General features: G+C 35.3%; 1 pseudogene; it reads right to left on the reverse strand.

Moving 5' to 3' along the window:
• Positions 1-4,160: 4,160 nt before the first annotated feature.
• On the reverse strand, positions 4,161-6,393 carry LOC149780136 (pantetheinase pseudogene; annotated as a pseudogene).
• Between the last annotated feature and the right edge of the window lie 217 nt (positions 6,394-6,610).

Consider the following 6,610-nt stretch of genomic DNA (forward strand, 5'->3'; position numbering starts at 1 on the left):
TGTGAATATAAAAAGTAACGTGACTTGCGCGTACGTTTGGTGTAAGTGAGGGAAGGTTGCGAACAGTCAAGTCAAGTACGGCATCTAGTGTTACTGATAGTAATAATGGATGGTACTATCTGTGACTGCTGACCGAGAGTGTACAGCTACACCTAGCTACAATCTGGAAAGACCTTTCTAGTGGATTAGGCAACCGAACATATATGCTCATTCCATAGATGTGAAGTGAGATGCAAGAGCTGTGTCAACATCGGTGGGGGGAGGGGGGGGCATCAGCTCAGGTGCAGTATTAATATTTGGCAATTCACTGCATCCAGATCTGTTTCCAGACGTTTCGACATTGTCATGCCATGATCATCAGAGTCGATAATCCCAGTACCACTACAAACGTCTAATCTTTACATACATGAGTAAACTTATTGCAATTGATCCAACGTTATATCCTAAGGGACCTAAAGACAACAGTCCTGATTTCAGGTTCCAAATATTAATTAGATTAAATATGTTTTTCTCGGAAATGTCGACACAAGTGACGTATGAAAAGAATATAAAATTTAATTATTTTAATTGAATCAAGCTAGGATAGCAATAGTTCAGGAATGTTTACAGGCATAGTTGCTCATTTCACTTTAAGCGGGTTTAGAGCAATTTTAACGGAAACGCTCTTCAATAGAGAAGCTGATCTACCGCAAAATTTGAAAATATGATCAAATAGTGAAACATGCAGTCATTAAGATATACATTATCGATGACATTATATGCAAAGCCACGAGTTGGAAAGAAAGTTATTTATCATAAACGGTTATAAGAGGTACACAGCATATAAAAAGCAATCAATACGAGTACGCTATTCTGAGAGCCAAATATATATTCGGCTGTCAATGCAGATTTATTCGCTGTAATTGTAACGTGATTTTTTCTTTAATTTTAATTTTATTTTCTTCATATCAGCTTCTAAACTACGTGTTTTATTTTTAAACTTCCCTATTGCGACAGTATATGTCGTCGATGATTGGGCATATCTTTCGCACAGTTTGTGATGGTTGTACAGCAATACATAATAATTTAAATGTCTCAATGTACGTTAAATCCTTTTTCCGTTCTTAGCTATCCTTATCTACAAAGATTTACTTGGCTATTCGTATTCCCACTCTGCTAAGTACCGTATAATTTATTTTCAATAATTAGTTTCAGGTTGTATTCTTATTTTTTAAATTTGTATCTTCCGAAGCTTTAAGCATTTGAGCATTAATATTTTTGTTACAAGACTACTGTTAGTTGCATCAACGTGTTGTACCATAATTACTAGATTGGCAGTGTTATTGATGAGGTTTAAATCACTTTTATTTGTATTGGCTATTGATGCAGACACTGTCTCTGTTTTAGTCTAGCTTTTGAAAGGTAAACCATGCGGCGAACCCTGTGCAAAGAAAACTCAAAGGACCTCTTAAAAAATGTCATATTGCTATGCAAGAGGTATGATAATTAAATACCTTTATGATATTACGAGCGGAGTTCTCCTTAAATACTCAGAATCCACTGAGTTTGTCAAGATTGTCTCATGCTGACTGTATGATTGATAACTTTCTTAATGCATCACTGATAATGCATACTATGTGTGTGTTGCGTTTTGTCCATTTCTAAGCGTCGGACATCACTCCCACCCGCCATTGTTTAGATTGGCGTTCATATCTTTTATGGGTGTATACTTATTTGTTATACTGGGTATGAGTGTAAAAGCTTGTTCTTGTCCCTTTATTTTCACGCTGTTTTGATAAGCATTAAGGAATTCATCTGATGGTATCAACTCAGCAGGACCCGTAAAGTCAACAATAATGTAAACAAATTCGCATTCCGGATTTTATTGTGACTTCTTAGTTTCATATGATGCCTGAATTTCTCATGGACGGTTTAAGAACGAATTATCTTGCTTTTCTTAAAGATGATATATCAAAGCTAGAAATATGATGTGAACCCGTAAATTAGTGATTTCAGACATCCTGTGCAGATTTGTTATTCGAGCCGTGTCACGCAGGATTGTGATATAATCAATGTGCAAAGCTGAAGAAGTACATTTTTCATCAAACGTTTCCTTTAACAATAAGTTAGAACTGATGGCTCTGTTCATTGCTGTAAGTTCGTTAAAAAAAAAAGATTTCTTATTTTATATTAATGTGTAAAATAGTTTAATTTTGATAGGGACTATTTCAATCCACGTTACGAATGATTGTTTGGTGTCATTATTAGGTACCTCTAAACTGTGATACCATAAACTATTAGTGTGCATCAGACATGCACAACATTATTTCTTTACATAAACTTAATCAAACAGTAAAAGAGCACCGTCACAATTTAAAAATATCAACCAGGATCATCATTGTACAATATTATTACTCAGAAATATAACACCAGAACAACCACTGGAAGTATAAATACCTAGTCTGGGAAAAATGTATAGTTTTTTTTAAAGTGTTTGATCCCAAACCACTTTACTACTAAACTCAAGGATTGTTTCTGAAAATATAGTACCAAAACATGGCAATTCATACATGTGTCAACCAATACTTATTAATGGTGCTAGTAAAAATGCTAAGGACGAACGAAAGGAAGTAATATCTGTCAGTTTGGGGACAAATATAACACTGCAAACAACATGAATTAGCATTATGGTCTGAAACTTGAATGCGTAATGTTCTGGAGACAATGTAAATTTAACATTATTCTATGGGCTTGATATTAATTTGACACTCTGCTACAAGCGGATTGGTAATATTAAAAGGCACAAAGGTTTCACAAAACTCCTGGTGCAATGGACTTGAATACAAAATTATCATATGTGACATGGGGAAAATAATGTTAAGCTGCACTTAGTGACAGACAAGAACCTGCAGTCACATAGCAAGCCGCTGTTTCAATTAACCAAAAAGCTACTGACCAGCACCTACAATTACTAAACACCTAGAATATGAATGTTAACACGTACATACAAATATATTGTCACCAGTGTAAAGATTGGGGTGCCTACAGTATATGTACAAACACTACATCAGAATATAACACAGAATGGATGGAGTGCTCACCCACTATACATAGAAAACATCTATGAGGGATTAGTGACTAGTTGTTAAAGACAAACGATATCCAAATGCTCCTGGCGTATACTGATTAATATATCACTATTTTTGTAGAGGAGTGGGTAACTTTGGTTTTAGCCCAGAAAAGGGTTTTCTGTTGGTCAGATTTGCCTTTGCCAATCATATCGCTCAATCGGTATGTGCTCTCCCCTTCATTTACCCTCTGATCGACATTATTCTAGTTTTGGCTGAAGCGATGTTGCAACTATTCACCTCCCTTTTGTCATTATCTTTAAGTTTCATTTATCCTACTTCATCACTTCTCTAATTAGCTCATTTAATGTTATTTTCTTTAGTCACCTAATTAAGGGTGTACTGCACTCGTATCATCCACTAATTAGCAGTTTATGCCAACTCGAAAAATAACCAAGAATGTCACAAGAAGCAAGCTCGCATCCATATATAGTCGACGGACGGATGAAAAGTAATTGCGCGGTTTCACCGACCAAACAACGTGTGTGACACATTTTAGCCATGGTATGATTTGTATCACCCAATTAACATGCTGCTAACTTTCAGAGTCAACGCGTGCTCTGAAACGTTTGTTTCATACAAACCCATTGGCAAACACACTCACAGACCATCAAAGAGATACAAAAGTAGAGGATGGCGGTTTAAATTTTAGTTCTTATGGAAGACAATGGCATACAATCACACTCAAAGACCCTGTTCCACTTCCACCATTGGTTTATCGTTTTGGTAGATTCTTTCCAAAGCTTGTTATAAATGTAGGTTATATTGAGGAAATTCCATATTAGGAAAAAGATCCACTTATTGAATTCATTTATGAAAGTACATGACCGTATATACGTGACCATATTTACCTTGATAGCTGCTTTAAAACGTCTTTCGTTGATCCTGGAACACATTTGCCTACTTTGTCTACTTTGTTAAATCTAGAATAATAGGGTGTGAAGGAAAACATTTTACATTGTTTCAGTAACATTTTTCGAAAAATCAAAAGATAGGGAGAAAGTGAGAAAGAATGTTAAAGAATGATTTTGTAAAACACAAGCTAATGCCATCTTTTTCTAAATCAGCTTTTTTGTTAAGCATTCGTTTATTCAAGAAATATTTTGTCAAAAAAGTTATAATCAAGGTTCCAGTTTCTATGCTATTTATTCAGGAATTATGCATGGTACATTGCGTTTCTTAAGAATCAGAACAGTATAAATTCTGAGACTTCTAGCTCTGCACACATCATGTTTTCTATTTGATGAATCTATCTAAAGTATACCATTTTGTCATGTATATGCTATTATAATTTCAGGTTTGAAGTATACTTCGTTTTTAAAAGAAAAAGAGAATGACAGGTGATCTCATTAAAAGTCTGTTCCTATCATTTGGATAAGAAAGGAACGCATTACAAGTGTGTCTGAAAAGGTAAAACAATTTTTCTTTGTAACAAATAATTTTTGTCTGATGAAACCAGCCAATATCAAGCCTGGGGTAGTACATGCAACTGTAATGTTGTGTTGTCTTTGAAGTCATTCATTAAAGAGACAATGATGCCATTGTAATCATTGAACTTCTAGTATGTTTCATCAAGTTTCAGTTGGAAATAATTGCCATTATTAATTAAATTGATCAACTTTGCTAGAATCAGAACTCGTGTCTAAATGTTTACATTATATAGATATGTGTCACTGACCATATTATCCACAACCTAGTTTTCGGCCACATGCTGTCAGATGTAAAATAAGCTTAGTAACTGGTAAATTAAGTTTATTTAGATCTGTATCTTATTTTGTATTTTTGTTGACTTTTAAACATGTTATAGGCATAAAAGAACACGCAAACCAAGGAGAGAATGTGATTGGTGCATTATGTAATAGATGTTATTTATGTCAAGGTTAACAAACTTATGAGTTTGTTAATTATATGGTTATATTCCATACAATTATCAATTAATGATTGACTTTTTGTATATTCTATTTACAATATTACTTGGAGATTTTATTGTCTCTTCGCTTCAACATGTCGCTATAGTATCTCTGACATAAATTCTGCCCACCATAATGGTTGACAACAGAGGAGACAGGGTGGAACTTCCTTGCAAAGTATTTGAATCGTATTGCCATGTACCAATCGGGGCAAGCTCCAAAGATCCGTTGATGGATAGTAAAACTTGTGGGTTTACATACGGTGTAGAGAAATTGCCATGGAGTTTGAAATGGTTAAATCTTGTGTTAGCGTCAAAATTTAATTTTCCACAGCTTTCTTGTGTGGATGACGCACATCGTAGTAGCATGCATACTTGCAAATAATATGGGCCATGATATTTATGTATTCCGTTAAAAACTCCGAGAGCATACATTTCTGCACTATATTGTCTTTCATACTCCAGATAGCAGCATAAACCCTGTTGACACACCTGTTCGGTACCGTTTTCTGCACCGATGATTACAAAATTATGCCAGTCACGGAAACTGGTAGATTTGAACTCATTTGATGTTATACGATGATTTTCTCTTATTCCTGGGGATAGTGGATGGTGTTCGTTTGAAGTAGTTGAACCTACTGTAGGACGTATCACAGGAACGTCAGCGACCAGTAATTTTCCGTCATCCTGTGTTCTACTGTAGTAAAAACTTTTTGGTCCAATCGGCGTGTAAATGCCACTACCCTGAAATCTTTCTTGTGGTCGGTGAAGATTTGCAGCCAAGAAATTTACTTTATTTGCGACAGCAAAGGATGAATGGTACCCTATTGCAGAGAAGAATGGCAAAGCGTCCATCCATGCCGTGGGAAAAGCAATATCAGTAATGTTATGCTCCTGAAGAAGTGGAATGGCTGGTTCATGAAAAAGTATATCAAAGCAGGTAAATAAACCAAAGCGACCAAAATCAGTATCAAAGTAGATGTACTCGGGATTGACAGGCGCATCATACTGGCATTCGTAATAAAGATTTTGTTTATGATACCTAGCAATAAGCTTTCCCGATCTATCAAAAGCAATGTCTGTATTGTATTGATACTGGCCATCTGGTGGACAGTTAGGGTCATCTTTTACACAAGGCTGTGCGTCTCCTATGTTCGCCACTAAATAAATAGAATGTCTCTTTGCTAGGCAACTTAGAAATACTTGAACATCTGAGTCATTATACCTTCCGGGTTCGTCGCACGGTGTCCAGCTTTCAGACTTGGGATCAGGGATATATTCGAGATACGGGGCGACAGTATATCTACTTTTAAATTTGTATCCATGTATTCCATCTTCAGGGAAGACAAGAATATCAGCACCCTGGAAAAGAATATATTATTATGTATTTGAAATTTGGACACCAAACCTGGATCAGATCTTAGAATCGAGCTATAATGTCTACTAACAGATGTTGTTGTATGTTATCTGATATGACAGATCAGAGAAATTTAAATAAAATGAGAAGATCGCATTATTATGTAAATTCAAAGGAAAATTAGCTTAGTCTATTTAAATAGGTCATTATGAAATTCATTATATGTTTGGTTTGTTG

This window comes from Sinohyriopsis cumingii, chromosome 16 (genome assembly GCF_028554795.1).
Source record: "Sinohyriopsis cumingii isolate HCF-2022 chromosome 16, ASM2855479v2, whole genome shotgun sequence".
In the NCBI taxonomy this organism is placed as follows: domain Eukaryota; kingdom Metazoa; phylum Mollusca; class Bivalvia; order Unionida; family Unionidae; genus Sinohyriopsis; species Sinohyriopsis cumingii.